General features: G+C 42.2%; 1 protein-coding gene across 3 annotated transcripts in view; it reads right to left on the bottom strand.

The window, feature by feature from the left end:
- Window positions 1-3,655, bottom strand: part of APC7 (tetratricopeptide repeat (TPR)-containing protein) — a 158,079-nt gene extending 154,424 nt beyond the window's left edge. Inside the window, exons 1-2 of one of the 3 annotated variants that reach the window (XM_087388798.1) lie at window positions 3,351-3,655; window positions 3,147-3,226 (exon numbers count right to left, since the gene is read on the bottom strand). The gene's annotated coding sequence lies outside the window, so the exon portion shown is untranslated. The remainder of the gene's footprint in view (window positions 1-3,146; window positions 3,227-3,350) is intronic. The other 2 variants (XM_087388791.1, XM_087388782.1) reach the window with 2 other exon arrangements.
- Between the last annotated feature and the right edge of the window lie 14,995 nt (window positions 3,656-18,650).

Genomic DNA, 18,650 nt, shown 5'->3' with positions numbered 1-18,650 from the left:
ACATTTCGGACCTACGTGTGTATTTTGGAGTCCTTCAGGCCTTCCACCAGCTCCTGCAAATATCTACAAGAGCACCTCTTCAGCTGTCTTGCACACATGGAGGCTGCTATTGCATTTTGAAGCCTCCGAGGTCATTCACAAGTTGCTAGTCACATATATTTAAGCATTTCTCAGGCTGCTGCCCACCTTCACGAAGTCCTCTTCAATAATGACTTCCTTGTCTTCAAGTTCCCTCCTCGTGGAGAAGTTCAAGGGGGAAAGTTTTCCCACATGGCAAACCAAAATGCAGCTTCTCCTTATGCGTGAAGGAGTTTGGGATATTGAGGATGACCAGGTTGAGTTACTTGATCAACAACACCAAAGGATTTGGAAGCAGCATAATGCTAAGGCCATTGCCCTCATTGGTCTTTGCTTAGCTGACTCTCTCATCCATCATGTGAATTTCAAGTACAGCTAAGCAGATTTGGAATCGCCTCGAGACCTTAATCACCAACTCTAAAGTCTTTTTGAAGCTCAAATTTTATGATCTGAAAATAGAAGAGAGTGATGAGTTGAGTGATCATCTAGCCCGGTTTCAATCTCTTATTCAACAACTCTCAAGTTTGAAAAGTGTTCCTAATGATGAAGATAAGATGGCTGTCCTTATGAAAAGTATGCATGGAATTTCTCGCTTTGAGCACACTCTTGAGATCCTTCGTCTTGCCACTACCATGTTTGATGATATGGTGGCACTCCTCATTGAGAAGGACCATCGCAATAAGGAAGCCGCTCTTGCCTCTCCTATTAATCGCGCAATTGCTTCCACAAGCAAATGGAAGAACAACAAGAACATTATTTGCAGGTTATGCAAGAGGAAAGGACACATTGAAGCCCATTGCTTCAAGAAGAAAGCACAGGAACAAGAGAACCATCATGCCAATCTTCTGGCTGAAGGCCAAGCTGAACCTGAAGAGCCCCCACAGCAGATACATGCCGCTACAGCAGAGGTTCACGGTCTCTCTCTTGACGATGAGGATCCATTTGACCACGGTTGGTCTTTCTGGGCCCCTATGCTATGTGTGTTTGTGTAGGTTCTCAGCCTTGAGTTGTCCCTCTAAATTGAATGTATTTGGAGTTAATAAAAGGTACTTTGCCCTGGGTTGTCCCCCAAAAATGAATGTATTGTCTTTTACTTTGGTTGATGGTATTGACCACCCAGTTCAGAGTAAGGGGGGATGACGAGTGATGGTTTGCCCTTGCCGGTCGCAAGCTGACTGAGAAGTCACTATCACACGGGAGGTATTGGATAGTTGGACTTGCTCTTTGCAATATTGCGGTGGAGGGGGGATCGGTCTACTCTTTGTGTATTGGGTCTCACACTCTTTGCTCTGAAGGGGGGTGTTGGAGATATCATAGCCAAAGAGTGTATTGGTGTGAAGTGTTGGTGTGTTGTACTAGGTGATCTAGTACTAGTCTATGTGTGTTGAGTCTTGTGTGAGTGCCACGTGTCATCATGGGACTTATCCCATATGCACTAGGTGCTAGTATGTGAGTGAGTAGCCTATATAAGGCTTGTACTTCACTTATCTTGATATATTTGATGAATGAATGAAAGCCTTCTTCATATCTTCATTTGAGCATTATTTCCTCACACCCTAACCTTCTCTCTCTCTCTCTTCACCATGTTTCTAACAAGCATAAGGCCTAGATGACGGATGAGCTGGTGACAGCAGCAGTACCTGCAAGGGCTCATTTGTAGGACTGAAGCAGGTCAGCAGAGGCCAGGAGCAGGCAGGAGTCATCTGCCAGTCGGCAGACTGCAGGTACAGGTTGGGCTTACAAAAGGCCAATCGGGTACAACAGTACAGGTCGGCTGTACAGAACGTCTGCTCAACTGCACAGCAGGGTCGGCAAAAGGGCTGGCTGGCCAGGTATTAGACAAACTGGTAGGCCAGTCTGTGAGATCTGGTCGCCAAGATCTGAGGGGCATTAGCCCTATAAATAGGCCCCCATTATGCTGCAGATCTTCACACAGAAAGAAGAGCAGCAGGGAGGTCTCTAGGATCTGCAATCAGTATCAAGACTCCAAGAGCCAATGAAGCTTATCAGAAGGCCAAGCAGCAGGAGGAGCTAGTGCAGCAGAAGGATCCAGAAGATTGTCTACTCCAAGGTCACAAGCAGGGCAGCATTGTGCTGTCCACGTTGTACTTGAGTGAGGGCATATTTTGTATTTGGTTCTGTCCATTTTGGAACATCTATTATCTTCTTTTGGGTGTATATCTCTATGGCACTTTAAATATACTTCAGCAATACATGTGTGCACTTAAGATTGAGATGTGATCCACGCATTGTGTGATTCCTGGGCATATTCTTCCCGTGGGACTGTTGGCTACAGCAAGCAACCTCCATCTGCTATTCTAATGCCCACATGCAGCCCTTAGGTGCTGCCTTCATGAAGCCCACATGCAGCCCACGTGGTAGCCCATAGATCCTCAGGGCTGCCCACTGTCCACATCGCGGTCCACTTTTTCCCTATAACCTTGCAGGTCTTGGCCTGCATTGACCCTCTTATCCCAACAAATGCCCCTACTGAGATGCCAGTATGTATATTTGTTTGGCCAGAAATCCTATCTTTCATGCAGGGACAAAGCACATTGAAGTGCAGTTCCATTTCATTTAAAAAGTTCTTGCAGCACCGAATGTGGATCTCATTTTTGGCACAGCAAGTTGCTGATATTTTCACAAAGCCACTAGGTGATAGGAAATCTGAATGGTGCAGATACATACTAAGGCTACAAGATATGAAATTAAGCATTCACAGAGAGTGCTAGAATTGAATGCTTGGTTTTACGTACTTCTGCTATCATTTCTAGACCAACCAATGGTCGTTTTCTAAAACTCATCGCAGCTCAGCCAAGCTAATTTGTGTCCACATAGTCTAAACTTGTGTTTCGTGTTGCTTTTAGACACTCTATGCATGGTGTCTTCTACACATTATCTCAACCCAAGAAAAGAGTTGTTGTCCACTGCTATCACAAGAAGAGTTTCATGCATACTTTACTCTGCGTATTTTAATTTGTCCTCATACTAGGCATATAGCTGCAAACCCAATTTTATCTCCGGCTTGCACATAACATCTGTGGATTGATAGTGGCATAACTGCTCACCATGAACCTCTCCCTAGTTTACAGCTTGAGCTTTGACATGATTGGCTTGTCACGTATCTTCCAGCCTCAATCAAAACTAGCTGACCACCACAATATATCAGGCTTCCTATCTAGCAAAACCAAAAACGCTCACTCCATCTCGAATGGTGCTCAAGAATTCAAAATTCGACTCGTGCACAGAATTAGAAGCATTAGAGTTCTCACCGTTGATGTTAACGCTCCTCAATCAGCTTGGGTGGTTTGAATTCGTTCCTTCAACTCGGATCACCGTCTTGCATTTGTCATATACTAGCTCTTGTAGGGCAAAAATGATTTTCTCTTAGTGAAATTCTGTTTAGCTTCACATTGACTACGCACAATGCCGCCGCTATTGTCTTCTCTATTACAAACTCTTGTTAGAGTCTAGTGTATATGTGTGTGTGTGCGTATATCAAAGAATTCTCACCCCCAAAAAAAGTGTGTATATCAAAGAATATGATCTTTGATTGCCTCCGTGCTCATGAGATAGATCATACTCTTTTCTTATCTTATAATAAGATTTTTTATCTTCTGTTCACTCTAATATTAAGTCTTGATGGATTTCAACAACAACAACATAAAAAAGTATGTACACTTTTTTTTTTTTTTTTGGGGGGGGGGGGGGGGGGGGGGAAATATTTGTGCACACACACAAATCTTTATCTATGTCTATATGCATGTATGTGTGTATGTGCATTCTTATCAGGCATAACCATAACCTTTTCCCAAGGAGGTCTTTGCCACTCTATATGTGTGTGTGCCCTTGCGCATCTGCAAGAGGCATAGGGAGGCATGACCATAACCTTTTCCCAAAGAGGTCTTTGCCACTCTATATGTGTGTGTACACTTGCGCATGTACGAGAGGCATAACCATAACCCTTCCACAAGGAGGTATGTGACCACTCTTACACTAAGCCCATCATAGCATACTTCTCCATATCGATGTCTCCTCACAAGAGGTAACCTTTAAAAAGTGGACAATTGGAGAGGTAGGGATGTGGATTGCTCTACCAGGCTTCTAGGGCTTTGACCATGTTGACATTACAAGTGCCCTTGTTGCAATTGCCTTCAAGGATGCTGACACACAGGATGGGTGTCTCCTGACCTAGTGGTATGGTCCCTTCACGACGTTATTAGATATCTAAGAGGTTTCTAATGCAAGAACCTAGTGAATTTGCAATGTGGTAAAAAGTGCTACTCCATTAGACGACTACTACTACTACAATCACACACACACACACACACACCACCTAAGGCAGGGGGTTGCACCACATGACAAGAAGGATAAACAAGAGCTATAGATTCATACTTTTTATAAAATTTAGGAAATGATGAAACATAAGTATCCCCGAGAATTGCCTAGACCAGCTGTTGTGAGGGGACCAAGGATTGTGTAATCCCTCCCACCAAGAAGCAAGGATCGCTACATCAATCTCTGCCATCCATGTGCCTGTCCCCTTGAAATGCGAGAGTGCCTACACCTTGGTCTCTGCATACCTAGGGAGCTGCCTCTAGGCCTTGAAAGATCTAGCTCGGCCACTATGCCCACCAAGGTGGGTCCGTTGGCCTAGCATATGCCCCTTTGCCATTGGAGGAGGAGCTTCTAGATCCTTGCACCTGGGGTGAGACCATGTACCACTAGCCTACCCAAGAGGGCTTTGCTATGCATCTTTGGATCAATGATACCCAAACCTCATCATTCCTGTGGCATGATCACTGTCTGTCATGCCACTCAATCTCTAGTATTCTGTGTGCCATATGATCCTGCCCAAAGGAAGTTGCACACCAAGTGCTCCATTGCTCCATGCACCCCTAGTGAAAACACTAGTAGGGGGCTATGTACCAGGCCGTGGCCAGAAGAACCTAGTTGACTACCACTACACTACATGCTAGGGAGAGTTTGGTTGAGGTCCAATATAGAAGCTTGCACCGAACGCTCTCTAGAATTGAGGCAATATGCTACTCTACTAAGATATCAATGCTAGCCAAGGTATCACATAGTCTGCCCCTGCATAATCCAGCAAAAGCCAAAGGTAGCCCCCCAATCTATGACCTTCTAAACCTCCTCTATACCCATGAAGAAGCCAATAGATTTGATCTGGTTGACTGGGCCCTAGAGGCCTCACAATAGATAGCCAAGTCTCCCTTGACTGTCTCAAGGCTTGTTGTTGATCCCTCCACATACAAAGTTGTATCATCTACAAACTTTGAGTCTAGCAGCTCCTCCTCTTATCAGATTGGCAGCCTCATCCCTGTGAGGTTGATCGCCTCAAAATGCCAAAAATAGCACAATGCCTCCGCTACAAAAAGGAGAAGGAAGGGAGCGAAGGGGGCAACCCTGTCGAACCGAGCGAGAAAGAAAAAGCCTTGATCTTGTGCCCCCCAATGATCACCTGACTGAAGCTGCCTGCATAAACATGCCTGCGTAAACAGTTGAGACCTCGTTGAGAAGCCCAATCTCTACATGATGCCCTCCAAGAAGGACAACTCCACTCTATCATATGCCTTCTTAAAATCCAAGAGAAGGATGGCAAGAGGTTGCGACTCCTCTCACTGACCCAATCCACTACCTTCCAAACGATGAAGATGTTGTCCAAGATACTGCATTTCTGAACAAAACTAGTCTACGTGTCATGAATGATATCAGGCACGTGGCACCTCAACTGCAAGCTCAAGACCTTTGGCCAAGAACTTTAAGGCCATATCCTATAAAGCAACCTGTCTCCAATGTCGGAAGGGAGCCTGAGTCTAAATCTCCTGGTAAGCCAACTAAAGTGGAGTGAAAATATTCTCCCAAAAGAAACGGGAAAAACTCGAGGTCAAGCCATCCTCCCCTGGATACTTTTGGGGAGGGAGAGCCTTGAGGGCCTGCGAGAGCTCCTCGTCCCGTCAACAAAGCCTCTGGTCACCTGCTCAAGCTTTATGGGACAACAGACAGAACCAACTCCCAAACTCTTTTTTGAGCTATCAAAGTTGTCATCAACTCCTCCTTCAATTGAAACAGCTCTCAATAGAAGTTTGTGGTCAGCTCAAGGATATCCTTCGGGTCCAAATATTTGCCCCAGCGCATCTCGCAACCTCTGAAGCTGAGACCCAACTAATTGTGGCCCAGTGGTTTAAAAGACTTGTTTGGTCATCTTGTTGCCCTACTGCACCCATCTAGTTTAGGATGAATGATATGAGAAGTCAGCCCAACGAGACTTCATGACTTGTAGGTCAAGTCGCACACTCTCATACTGGTCATTGAGCTACTAGAAACCTAAATCTTGCTCTTTGAGTTTCTCTATGGATGCTAGATCTTGACATAGTGCTCTCTCTCAGTGCTAAAGAGCATGTCTTCATCTTAGGGCCTGGGACTATAGCTCTTGGATGCTCCGTCGGATTGCATCTGCTACCCAAGAAGCCCATCCCTCTCTGAGTCCCCCCCTCTAGCTACCTCTAGATCTCAACTACTTCTTGTTGCACCTTCGCCTCCTAAAAGGAGATCATCTAGGATGTGGATCCCCTTCTAGGGTATACTCCAAGGTGGGTCTACTTAAGATAGAGTACAATCAAAGAGTGATTTGACATCATGGTGCCTGCTACAATAGTCCTCTATGCTGTGCCCAGTCCCCAACATAAAATTTTCAAGGCTCTCCAGTTAGCCATCATGCCTCCTATATCTAAAAGAAAAATGAAGGTTGTCAGGGAGCCTAGTAAACTCTGCCTCCCTCTAGGGATCTCTGCCACCAACCGCAAAAATAAAGTTCTCCCAGGTGCTTCTTTCTGGTACCGGCATCTCAACGAAGGAGGCTCTGCTTTGCTTGTCCTCCATGGCTCTATATTGTTGAAGTCACCTCCAATGATCCAAGAGTCCACATCTAGAAGGCACTTTGTCAATTGCCTCCAAAAAGAAGGGCGTTGTTTGTTGGCACGCTCTATGCGTGCCATGTGTTAGATGGAGCGCCGAGTGTAGGGGGTCCACCTCCTAGCCATGCAAGCCTCTCTCTCCCCCCAAAAAGTCTCGGGACAGATAAGAGAGAGTCTTTAAATAATCCTTTTATATTCAAGGCCCCCAAGAGGGCACATATGCATATGGGATTATTTCCCATTACATCCACATGCTGACAACATGCAAAACCCCCTCTACAATTCATCAATCAAGCATGCCAAGGGGTGAAGGCCAACACCCCCCTGTGGACAAACCTAAGGAACAACTGATCAAACCAAAGGCGGACCCCCAACCAAAGCAAGGAGGGGCCAACCAAACAAGGCACATGCGACAAATCAAAGTCCACGTAGCCAACAAAGATTAGCCTACACGGGTAGCCTATAGCCAAAGCCCATAGGACTCGAATCACAGTCAGTGCCCTCAAGAGCCGTCGTCGTGCCGACCGCCGCCGTAATAAAGTCACGAACAATGCACCACCACGAACATTCAGTCTCTGTCACCGCACGCAGTTCGTCAAACAATCTGCAGGTTCAGTCCTATTCTGATACCATGTTGGCACGCTATGCATGTGCCACATGTCAGATGGAGCGCCGAGTGTGGGGGGTCCCCATCCCCTGCCTCCTAGCCATGCATGCCTCTCTCTCCACCAAAACAGTCATGGAAGGGATAAGAGAGAGTCTTCAAATAAGCCTTTTATATTCAAGGCCCCCAAGAGGGCACATATACATATGGGATTATTTCCCATTATATCCACGTGTTGACAACACGCAAGACCCCCTCTACAATTCATCAATTAACCATGCCGAGAGGTGAAGGCCACCACCTCCAATAGTGTTGTTTGCAAGCTGGTGCATACACATTTAGGATCCCAACCTTGGATGCACCAACACAGAGCCCATCCAAACTACATGACCTATGATGAGCTCACCTTAATAAAAAACCAAAGGGGCCACTGCCTAAGAAGCCAAAATGCAAACCCCTCCACTCCTACCAATGGCTCGGCATCAAAACTCTCGGCCCCTTCCAAGGAGAGATGGTGATGATGTGCAATGTCCACTCCTGGGAACATGTGCTCTTGAATCAACAGAAGGTCGATTGCCCATCCTATCAGTACACACGGTAACTCATGTCGAAGTATTGGATACTGTGGTTGACTATGTGCACGGTCATGGAGCCCATACACGTTCCAGCTCACCAAGGTCCAACTCATGAGAGGATGGGGTCATAGAGGACAAGGCTTGCCTATGTACAGGAGCCTTCTTTAGAAAGCGAGACTTCTATAACTTTGAAGGGGGGTTTGGAGGGAGAGTAATCCGTATCCGTGCATTGATGTACAAGGGTCATAACAAATGCAATGCATACATTCCATGCCCAATACAACATGAAGGAAACATCTATCCAAACAACTCGGTGCACTAATGAAGCATCCAATAATGTGGCTAAGTGAGCACCATCTCGAGTGGCATGCGAATCACTCCTACTGCCAACTTGAGCCTGCCCATCTCTCCAAGGTAAAACCTAGCTAGAAATGAGTTGAAGCACCATAGGTAAGCCATAGATCCATCCCCTATGGGCCCATCCACTCGTTCATCATCTCATACAGCTGATGCTCCATCATGGCATAGAACAGAGACGGGTTCCACTTCTCCACACTAGTGAAGGCAAACCTTAGAACCCTAAAGGAAGAGTATGGGAGCCAACCACACTAATACCCTCTTTTTGGCATTGCAGGATCAATACTATCAACTCTAGAGGCATAGGATACGAGTATGTGATATCTACGTAGTTCCATTGTTCAAGTATCCAAAAATCTCTTGGTAGAGGGAGCCTAGCATGTAGTAGGAAACTCAGAGGCTAATCCACCTCCCCTTGGTACCTACAAAGTGGTGGTGTCCTACAATTAAGAGGAACTAGGTTGCTGAAGTGAGGAGGATACCAACAGAGAGGGATTGATCTTGGGGTTATGGGCGAAGCACAAGAAGGCATGTGAGGAGGAAGAAGCAGGTGAGCCGAATTCTCAGGGGGACATGAGGAGGAGGAAGGGGGTTGGTGACAAGGGTGATAACAATAGGGGGACAAATGGAGGAGGGGGGGAGAAGAGAGAGGAGGGGGGGCGGCCCCGCCAGGGGCAGGGGGCAAGGGGCAAGGGGAAGGAATGCCACCGATGCCAAAGAGGAGGATCGCTACTACTGCTCTGGTTCTTGGGACATTTGGGCCTCCTACTTTACAATTGTGGTGGGGTGGGTGGGAGGAGGGCTTGATTTACAATTGTGGTGGTGGGGCAGGTAGGAGGAGGAGCGGCCATTGAAGTGCCAAGATCTTTTGTGGCCTACCATTGTTTGTAGGGTAACCTATGAGGTTGGAACCTCAGCTCTGGGTGGATTTGTTAGAGGTCTTAGAGGATCTCTCTCTAGAGTCATGGGCCACCAAAAGGGGGTCACCTAATTGGTCCTCCTAGGACTGGGTGAATGCTTGTGCTCCCCTCCTATGATTAGCGCACTGTCTATAGTTCTTCCTAGCCCATTTTCTTGGTTTTTTTCACCCACCTTGGTCCAATTTCCATTAGACGGATTCACCCAAGGAGTATGGGACTCCTATTGCATTGATGTGGCTACCTATGGGGTCCTATCCTCTTGGTAATCCCTACATTATCTTTGTCTATCCTGTGATAGGGTGAGGGGTCTTGTTTTGGACCTGTCGTATAGTAACAAACTAGGTGGGCCCATTTTTGAGCCTGAAAAATCTCCAATCTCTATTGAAGCATTCTCTCCTCTAGAGTCTGTAGGAGAATCATCTCTAGTAGAGCCTCCGAGCTCTCTACAAGTAGTTAGAGCCATGGGACTCGATCATCTACCACTACTTAAGCTGTTGACTTCGTGGGAGACTCCAGTACTATAGCAAATGCTTGTCCAATGGAAGGAAGGATAGCCTTGTACGCTCATGCAAGCCCTAGGAGCTATAGCATCACTAGGAAGCGAGGCATGTGGTGAGTCATATCCCATGAACCCATGGCATCCACCAAGTGGGGACCCAGGAGATTGGGGCTTCACTCCATAAGGGAGCTCACTGAGGAGGAAAACGCCTCTTCCATATATGGTGACTTCCTAGATGTGGTCCCCTTTTACATTGTCCCCTCCTAGATGTGGTCCCCTTCTAGTGCCAACCTATCCTGGATCAGATCTCTCACATGTCTCCTTGTGGGTGTGAGGCTGACTATTCTACTCACTACTACCTTGTCCTAAAGTGATTGCACTGGTTGCTTCACCTATTGTCCACTAGGGGATTCAAGGGTGCTACCATAGAGCCCTTGTAGCCAGACCAGGGGTTGCCACCAAATTTCTCTTTCTTCAAGAACAAATAAAACGTTGCACCCTGTGCAAAAAGGAGAGGGAGAAGAAGGAAGGAAATGAAAAGAGCTCAAGCTAAGGACAATTGGCACAAGCCCTTTGGTTGAGTGAAGAAAAATACCAAAAAAGAAAGGAGTGGGAAAGCCACCAAAGGTCATCCACAATTGGTAAGCGCCCCAACCTACAAGATCTTCACCAAGGGGGCCTAAGAGGGGACCCTAAACTCAACAAAGAGAGAGGCTATAGATCAAAGGATAATAGTCCTAGAGATCTCTCAAAAGGCCACTAGGGAACCTGAGAAATTCTTGGAGAAATGAGCTACCCAAAATCAAGAAAAGGAGCTACAAAACTGCACTATTCAACCCCATGAGCCAAGCCTTTAGGCCCAACTACCCAAAAGGTGGCTCGTCAAAAGCTCTTACCGAGCAAACCAGTCACACTACAAAAGGCTCAACATAGAGGCACACAACTTGTAGGAACCACTCTAAGACCCCATTTGACAATCATGAACTAGTAGAAAGCTTTTAAAGGATGGACAAGCTACTAAAGAGCCACCCTCCAACAAATACGCTCAAAATAGTACTAGGCACCTGTAGCTTTGGGGAGCAAGGATGCATGTGAAGGAAATCGACAAAACAAGCTACTGCTCCTTCAAACTATGGGAACAATTTTGCCAATAGCATAAGGCTCGTGTGGACTAAGGTAGAGATGACTTGGGCAGAGCAGCCACCAAATGAATGAAATGCTAAAGGAGGCTATCGCAATTGAGCTAGGTCGAAACGACTAGTGCATTCCTTGTTTGTTCAACTTCCTCCTTTCCTATTTACTTTATACACAGACCTTTTAGTAAAATCTATCAGAACTTCTAATTATGTCTTGTCATTATCAAAATCTTTAAAAAGTTAAGCAACTTATGTGAATATCTTCAGTTGTCACTTGGCACAAAGCCTAGGAATAAAACACAAAGCAAAATTGTGGAAGATAGATTTTTTTAAATTTACATAGAAAATATAATTATAATGAGAAAGATCTATTAGCGTGAATATCTTCAGTATTCACTCGGCACAAAGACTAGGAATAAAACACAAAGCAAAGTGGTGGAAATATATATTTTTTTAATTTACTTAGAAAATATAATTATAATAAGATAGATTTATGTGAATTTCTTCAATAGCCCCTTGGCGCAAAGCCTAGGAATGAAAAGTGGCGAGACAAAGATAGATTTATTTTAAGAGATAATTATAATGAGAGATGTAACAAAAAACAAAAAGATAATGAGGGGTCAAAGGAAACATAATTAGATAGATTTATTTACTTAGAAAATATAATTATAATTAGATAAATTTATGTGAATTGCTTCAATAGCCCCTTGGCGCAAAGCCTAGGAATGAAAAGTGGCAACAAAGATAGATTTATTTTAAGAGATAATTATAATGAGAGATATATCAAAAAACAAAAAGATAACAAGGGGTCAAAGGAAACAGTTCTTTGTCTAGCTTCTACCACGTCAATCCTTGGCACCAAAAAGGTGGTCATTTCTCTCAATTGTTACATAGACCCGTCAAACTCATTACATTGTATTTTAAATGCCCACACAGTATGCAAGTGCTTAGTGAAAGATTGTCTTTCTATTCATGCCTACTTCATTGATGTCAGACAGTGTGCATCAAGATAGAGAGACTTATGGAGAAGGAATGGCCACATATTAGGTATATGCTTGATGAATACTTGTGGCTCTATTCATGTCTTCTTCATTTGCTATTCTCAGTTAGTGGTTGTCAACATAGAGGGAAGCAAGAATAATGAATGCCCAAATGTTGTGTATGTCCTTAGTGATGGCTTGTGTCTCTATTCATGTCTACTTGATTTTCTCTTAATAAACAATGTCCATCAAGATAGAGAGAAGCATAGAGAAGGGGTTGTGCATTTACCTTTGGTGCCATGTCCTCCTTTTTTATTAACTCATCATGATTGCAATGAAGTTTAATGGTGCAAGCCACTTTTTTCTTCATCTCCCATAATCAATATTGTTTCGACTTTGAGTCTTATCCTCTCCATTTTAGTGACCAACTTTGCTATTATTCTAGTTGTGTCCTTTGGATCCCTCTATTGTTTAAGCATAAGGGGATTTGTAAGGGCTTAGATAGGGTCATTCTTTTGTATAATCTCCATCATAAGTTTATCGATAGGGCAAGACATTAATACTATAATCTCCAAGCATATTCCTCATGAGATGTCCATCAAAATATTATAGGGTTGGAAGACTTGAGTCCTAAGTATACTCAATATCCTTAAAAACTAACGGATGTCAAGATATAAGAAGTCACTTGAACCTAAGTCTCATTTCATTCCACATTTTCCCACACATAGCTTTCTTATTCCACCATAAAGCTAACACCTTCTCTCATATCTTTTCACCCATTATCAATAAGATGGGAACGAAAGTTAATTTTTATGCCTATAATTGTTGCCTTACTTAAAACCCTATGCTTTGAAGGCCTTGGGTCAATTGTGGTGAACCATCCACCCCCACATCTCAATGCCCCATTTTGTGTAAGCTCCCACTTACAACCTTGGTGCTCATTTCTCCCTCGCAACACCTTTTATTTTAATTCCTCATTCTCAATGACCTTGCACCCAATACAATGTCCCTTAATACCAATTAAAGTCAAAGAATTTCACAATGAATACCCCAACACATTCTTTTCAAACACCCCTATCTTGTCAATGAATACCCCTACCCCAATACAATGTCCCTTGATACCAATTAAAGTCCAAGCTTTTCACAAGGAATACCCGAACACGTTCTTTTTAGACACCTATATCTTATCAATTATTCTATTCATATGTGTTGTAAAGCTTTAGTTACTTGTTATGCCACTCATGGTAGCTTATGTGTTCACATTGTAGCATATGACCTCTAGCCATACTCCATTGGAAGAAGTAAGCTAAAGAATCGAAATTGGTTCTTAGATGAGCTCAATTGAATATGAAGTGTTTTTGCATAGGAGTTGATAGAGGTTTTCATGCCATTGGGGTTTAAAGGTTCATAAAATATTGTAGATTAAAGTGATACAGTTGAAAAAGAAATTAGAAGTGGGAGGGAAGGGTTGTGAAAGTAGAATGGGGCTTGTACTTAATGGGGAGAGAGATAGTAGGAGACTGCAAGGGATGAAAGTAGGAATATGGGAGATTGCAAGGATAGAGCATGTTGTCACACATTGATAGTGTTGAGGGAGTATGGAAACTGAGAATGAGAGTTCCCAAGAACACAAGGGTGGAATAGACTATCTAAAGAGTGTAGAGTGCTTTGCATTATGGCCTATTTAAACATGAGCCATGATAACATAAGGACTATGTTGATCTAGGACATTGATTTTAAATGTCTTTTCTTGTTCCCAAAGTCATCATGTAACAAAACAAACTCAAATTGAAGTCAGAATAAGAAGATGTTTAATCACCTCCATGCATGATTAGGATGTTTAAGAGATCTAAACTTAACGTTTCTCACTCGAGCCTGAGAATATACTTGGTCTTAACATCCAAGGTTTTGATGTATAATGGGTCCTCCATAAGACAAGAGTGAAAATATAGTCCAATTAGAGAGTTCTCATCCTTTGTTTTTTGAGCCCTTAGTGAGAAATATTCTCTCACTAGAACTAATTTTCATTTGTTCAAACCATGACATTGCAAATATGTCCAAATCTTGTTAGAGAGTGTTTTGTCTATTTGTGTCCAAATCTTGTCTTTAGAGTGTTTTGACTATGCATGTCCTATAAGATTTATTAATCATTCTCTCATATTGAACTTTACAATTGTATCTTTGTTGCTACTCAAACAAAAACATAATAATCTCAATGACTGCAGCTTTTTGACTTATGGACCATTTGTGCACTTAAGGTTAACAACTCCCTCAACTTGATTTAGTTACCCATCCTTGAGTATAAAGTGCTTTTGTTGTTTTTACCTTAGATTTATAGGATTTTTAGTAGGTTTCACAATTGGGCCTTTATATTATATGATGGAGAAGGAAACTTCTGGTTGAGATTTGTTGAGAGTTGATTTTGAGAATCACCTTCTTTAAGCATCTTCCATATGAGTAACACTTTGTGGTAATTACTAGTGTGGAATTTTTGAAGTAAGTGTTACTTTTGTGATTTTCTTTGGTGCTGCTATTTCCTTTTGTCTACCTGGACATGGTTGTCCCCCTTCTCAATTGTTGATGTATCCACAAGTTGTAGCTAGTCTACCAAAACACCATTGGACATTTCCCCTAAAGATTTGTCAAGGTAAGACATAGTGACTCCTTGGCTTTTGATTGCCAACATACAAGCAATGAAGGCACCAAAGATTGGTTCCCTCCTTGCCTTTCAATTGCCAACAAAAGGCAATGAAGATGCCACAAATTGGTTCCCTCCTTGTATTTCAATTGCCAACATACAATTGCCTTCTCTTTCCACCTGAATTGTGTGGCAAGCTTGCTTGAGTCCCATTCTAGGTAGTCATACTTGAGGAGGTAGTTGAGGTTAGAGCCACTCAATCACCCATTTACTGCTACTATCAAGCATAGGAATGATAAAGATTCCTCCTCAATGAGAAGCCTACTCTGATCTTCACCATCCGTAGAGGTTGAGTAAAATAGTGATAGGTGGAGTTGAGAGAGAGTAGGAAAGCTTGAGTAAAGAGCTAGAGAAAATCATAGAGTCTCGATAGTAGTTGATAAACTATGGTAAATTCATTCAACACATTCTTTTTAAAAATAAGTATTCACTTATTAGAGCAATGATTCTAAGGTGGTGATATCTTTAGGATTCCACTCCACTGTTACGACTCATTTGAATCCTATATATGCATTTGTGTTAAAAAATGTGTCTCCATAATACTTGAGGATCTCCCTTATTGACAGGTCTCAGATCAAGGTGCACTATCATTTTATAATTGGCTAGCATTCTCAATTGAGCTATCACCAAAATCCTACCAAATGTTTCTTTCATGTGTAAGAGGTTTGACATGTGGCATTTGTTTAATTTCAATATTTTGATGGGAAAGGAAGTTTAAAAAATGATTTTGATCAGCTAGTATGTTTTCGATATTTGGCGACTCTTAATTGGATAAAGACCTTTGCTTTGATAGGATCAACCCTTATTATACCTAATCCTTTTCACACTCATAGCCAAAATAAGTCCATGAGAATACATCTTTGAAACAACATTCAGAGCTATAGTCTTTGTACATATATCCCATGAGTTAGTAGAAAAAAATTGCACCCTAAAGAGAATCCTAGTAGTGGGCAAAATGCTTTGATTATTGACTACTTTAATCTTGTGGTTTATTTACAGTGTGTGAATTTAGACTATGACTTAGAGAGTGTGAACAGAGACTAGGACTTAGAGAGTAGTGAGTACTCCTCCCAAACATAGAATTTATTGCATTGAACCTGGTTGCATTGAATGATAACCCAATTGAACATTCTAAAATACCATAGCTATCCAAGAACTCATTCCATTTTCAATCTTAGATTAGAGCACCTAGTGATGAGCAAAGGACTGATTGTCTACTCTTGGAGATATACAAAGCAGCTTCACTTGAAGCTATATCTCACAAGCAACAAGACCAAAGTTGGCCTGGGAGAGCCCAATGAGTTTGCTACATTTTTTCTCTCTTTACATATGCACTATTGATACTCTAAGCTACAAGGATTATTTCTAATACTACCTCATAAAATCAATTGAGAACTAGTACTTCATCTTTGTGCTAGCAAATTCCCAACATTGATCTTCTAGTGATGCCCACATTGATTGCTAACGTGAGTCCCACACAAGTATCAAGCTCCCATTGTGATGTTTCCTTGACTAATAAAAAGCACTATGCTTATTGACCCTTTGTTTTTAGATCACTTGGATGCTCCATCAAAAGATAGGATTGACTCATTTTGTATCAATACAATAGTGTGGGCATGAAAATCTTAGGAGTCCTTATTTCCTAACAATTCCATACAAAAAATTATCTCATCATGTTGCACAATTGATTTCGATGCAAAGTCACAAAAGTCAAAATACACTTAGCAAAGGAAATTCATGAACATTTGCACCAAGAGAATTAGTCGATCGATGCCCCTGGTTATTGGCCAGGTCAAGAGTCATATGGTTTTATCTTGTTTGCATTAGCTATTGTGGGAAAAGTACTCCTTGAGAGTTTTGCTAGTTGTGGGCCATGTTGTTTCAACCTACATTGGCTAGGTCTTGTAATAGATATTGGAACTTCCAGGGAAACAACTCATGGGGTGAGAATGAAAGAACAAAACTAAGTCATTCTCTTAAAATTCATAATTTATAGCCTTCTTTTCATGATACTTTTTCTATTGCTCTTCTTAGACAATACCCATCCATAGAAGAAAGTTGGTACAATCAACTACTCAATCACTCTGGGCTCACCAGTATATGTTCAAGGGATATCTTCAGTGATTAAATTTTAGTTTTGAGTGGTAATATGCACTCAAATCCATACATAAGAAACTAAGGGGTATACAACTTTCCTTTCTTATATATCAAGTTATAAGCCCAAATAGCTTGGGGTACTCTTTGATCCCAATCTTTGGGAAGGTCATTTATGTCTTTTCTACACATAATTGATCATAAACCCTTTTTGGTACTTTTTTCCTATCCATTGTCCTTAGGATTATAGGGATTTACAATATAATGTACAATGAAGTGTCAAACTACCATCCCTTTAAAAACTTATTTATGAAATAAGTCTTTTAGTTAGTGATTATCTCCTTGGGTGCTTTGAACTTGCATGCAATTCACTCGATGGAGAACTTGGCTACAAGTGCAACATCATTCTTTGTGGTGGTCACAGTTGACTGACAAAGTTGATACCCCACTTTTTCACCACCAATAATGTAAAAATGGAAATTGGAGGTCAAATTTGTTTATTCACTCTACCCACCCTTTGACGAGGTAGTCAGTAGAGCGAGTAAGAAAAAGCGAGCGGGCCGAATGAAGCGAGCGAGTTTTTCCACAATTCCTCTGATGAGAACAAATTTGAAACCGAACTTACTATAGGAAGATGTTGTCATAATAATTATACCAATATTCAAACTTACAATCCACCCTATCTTCCAATTGAAGAACATAAACATTACTCAGTCTGGTAACATTGAACAATATCTTTTGATTGAACAATATCACTTCATCCATATGTCTAGAAAATCCTAGTCTCATTATAAAGCATTGGATAGCATCATACATAGAACAATGGTACCATATTCAAAACTAATTACCGAACTCATAACATAAATGACTGTTGAAATGCCACTTCACCCGCAAAATGTACCAGACCAACACTACCACTTTCCAAATGTGTCTAGGGTTCACCATAATGATTATCAATCTATGAACAAATTGATGTTTTAAACCATGTTCTAATCCTCCTGACATTCATCATCAAGAAAGTAGTTGCGCGCACGTGGAGTATCTAATTGGGACTCATCATATCTTCTGTCGGTTGACATAAATCTTGCCATTTTTTCTGCATAGCATGGCAATAAACTACAACAAAACATACATTTCAAAGCAAAGTAAGTCAAAGTGGAACAATAAAAATAATCTCCAATAAGAAGGACTTGCCATCCTTATAATTCGCTACCAACAAAAAGGAAAAAAAATTGCTAGATCAAGGCCTTACAAACAATATCCAAAGGATCAAAATTTATACTTTCTTGATTCAAAGGCACCCGTAAATGTTCACTATCTACCATATTATAAAGATGCTAAATAACATTTTCAAAGTCCTCAATTTCAGCATTCAAAATATATAGCAAAAAATAAGGGGCCAGTAGCATACTACTCATCAAATGGATTTGTGACAGGCTCACTCTCTCTTCTTCCCCCTCTCCATCATGCTCTGACCTGCTGATTCGTTTTCCAGAATGATCTGCCACACGTGGCTCAACAATGCTAGCCACAATACCATTGTCTGAATCAAATGAAAAACAAGACCTGCTAGTGGCCTGAAAAGCACGCATAAGAGGGGCTGTACCACAACCCATCTCTAGAACTAGCCCTCCAGGAACACAGAGAAGAGACATAATGCAACCTACAAAAAAACTACTCCTCTCTAGTCCACCTCGTGGTAGCTGAGAAGACATCGGCATGATTGTCCTTACAGAGGGAGGTACGTAGTGTGTCCAGATATCTTCACGTGGAT

This window comes from Dipteris shenzhenensis, chromosome 2, assembly GCF_047967505.1.
Source record: "Dipteris shenzhenensis isolate YYH24624 ecotype China chromosome 2, Dip_SZ_1.0, whole genome shotgun sequence".
Classification (NCBI taxonomy): domain Eukaryota; kingdom Viridiplantae; phylum Streptophyta; class Polypodiopsida; order Gleicheniales; family Dipteridaceae; genus Dipteris; species Dipteris shenzhenensis.
This window is presented reverse-complemented; position numbering and strand designations above follow the sequence as displayed.